The sequence below is a fragment of the Rhagoletis pomonella genome, unplaced genomic scaffold, assembly GCF_013731165.1.
Source record: "Rhagoletis pomonella isolate Grant_MI unplaced genomic scaffold, Rhpom_1.0 Rhpom_scaffold_00006, whole genome shotgun sequence".
NCBI lineage: Eukaryota > Metazoa > Arthropoda > Insecta > Diptera > Tephritidae > Rhagoletis > Rhagoletis pomonella.
The window spans coordinates 37,929,236-37,931,810 of record NW_023458560.1 but is presented as its reverse complement, the minus strand read 5'-3'; positions in this window follow the sequence as shown (position 1 = coordinate 37,931,810).

Genomic DNA, 2,575 nt, shown 5'->3' with positions numbered 1-2,575 from the left:
ATTGATTCATGTGAGCCCTACGGCATCAACTGAGTTACTGAGTTACATTTTTTTTGGACAGGGAGTCTGAGTTACCGATTCACTTATAGGAATCAACTCAATAACTCAACTCTGAGTTGAGTTACCACCCTCTACTTAATGTAATAATTGAACCAAGTTTGGTAGAAATCGATAAAGTGGTTACCGAGATACACCTTTATAGTCATAAAGTGGGCGGTGCCACGCCCAGTTCCTAAAAGTCTATAGCAGTGTTTTGTATTGTTAGGAGTTTATTGTAACTATTAACTTGGAGTAAATTAGCGTCCTCAGTTATTGAAATATCGGAGTTTTCGCATTTCTGAAATTTACCGTTATACGGGAAACGGGTGTAATTTTAGTCTAATTTGAATAATTTCATTGTTTTCTGATAGAGTTTTCGGTATTTCGTTGCTTGTGTCAGATACTCTTATTTACCATGTTGCGTGACGTGTCGAAGTCGACCAGCTCCTTAAAAAAAAAAGCATGCCCCTCCATTTTAGAGGGATTGGAAGGGCGTCCTAGGATAGGGTGCTACGTGGACCGTCGACAGCGTTTGCAGTCGGCGCTAAAAGACTGTATTTCTACGGTACTTCACGTAAATCGGCTTGCACTGTGAAAAGCGATGATCTTACCCACAACCAACCATTATGACAGCGCCCCGACTGAGCAGTCCAAGCTCTTCCGCGGAGAAGGAGCTCCTATACGGGGGCTCTTCTATCCTTCTATTCGAAAGACACCAAGTCAAAATTCGTTTTCGGCCAGCGGTGAATGAGTACCAGGCTGCTCAAAATACGAGTGAGCGGAACAGATCTCAGAAAGAGCCTCTAAAAAGGGGAAGTTTACTGCGTGGATATTCCAAGTATAGCTGCCCAATATATGCAAATAGCAGAAGTAAATAGTGGTAGATTGGAAGCTCTCACTCTTCGCAAGCAACAAAATTTTCAAATAAATAAACTCAAGCACGTGAGATTTGCAGCACCTATTTTTTCAATGAATACATACAAAACGAAAGAAAACTATGCCAATCGTTCAATAAAAATTTAAATATGTATGTACGATTGTAATTAGCGAATGCGGTAAAGCACCGAACATACGACACAACTCATTGTTTCATTTAAGTAATATTTAGCTCAAGCTTTGGAGGGTGAGCAAAAGTGATAAAACGTGCTTTGAACCGAATTAAGTTTCACGTACGACCTTAAGTACATAAATACATGTGGGCCCCATGGTTATGGAAAAGGGTTGCATTTTTTTGGCTCACCTGCAACTTCATTTCTTAAACATTAGAATGCGAGCCGCGATGTACATAATTTCTAATCATTGAATTGACGATCAGCCGCAGCAAGTGTGCCGTCTGTTTGGTCCTTGGGGTTCATCCGGATTGCGTCATCCAAAGATTTTCTTAATCAACATGGCTTTTTATTTATTTTATTTTTTTTGTTTTGGATTTGTGTATTGTTTTGAATTTTGCACACTAATTGGATTCTCGCAACACAAATGATCACTTCAGCTAGGCGCAGAATTCTGAATTCTTTGTACTATCGCAAATCTTATGCTAAGGTCGCTGAACTTAAATTTAATGGCATTCTTTATTGCATTGTTTTGGTTTCAACGCCCATGCGGGATAAAGCATTTTCGTGGAAGGGGAGGAACATTTATGCGAGGTACTTTAGATTTGGAAAAATATTTTTTTTTTTCAAAATGTGAAATAAGCCTACTTATTATATGCGAATATAATTTGAATGAGTTACTTCGCACATTCTATTTAAATTCTCTTAGTATTTCACACTTTCATTCATTGAATTTTGCAATGCGTATTAGTGAAATACTTTTTCTTTTTTAATATATATTCGCAAATCAAAAAACGTCTGTGACCTCATTTCCAACTATTTCGATTATATTTTGTACTTGACTAAGCATTATCTGCGTTTAAAAGGACCTTGAATATCATTCGGCTGACTGATTTCACTACGACTGATTTAATTTCTAGTCGAAGGAAGGTGCATGCGTTCATGAGGCGACTGGACGGCGCAAAAAAGCGCGAAAATTATTTCAAATATGTGTTGTGTACTTATACATACATACAAATAAATATGTATATACATAACATCCTGTTAGTAAAAACCAGTTGAAAAGTGTCGACATTTGCGACTGAAACTACAAAAAAGTATTTTATGAAGATCTTTCTGCTTAAAAGTAAATTAAAATGGAAGTTTTACTTTATTTTACTGCACCATGGAATTTTGCACTATAAATTAGTATGACCTTTAAACTTAATTCCCAAAACATTCTACCACGACCTTGGACTAACGAAACCAGTCATTTCAGCTTTCCAAGAAACATCTTTTTTTTGTACATTTTGCGAGATCAAGGGTGTCAAACAACAATGACAATTAAAAAATGTACATATACCGAGCATTAAAGCATCTTCCTTATCAGTACGATTGACAAACAAAATGTTTTACACCTTACCTATAAGTATACAAATAGTATGCAGAATCACAGCCGCCAGTTATCTTGAACAAATGCAAGCTTTATTATAATAAATTAAAAAAAA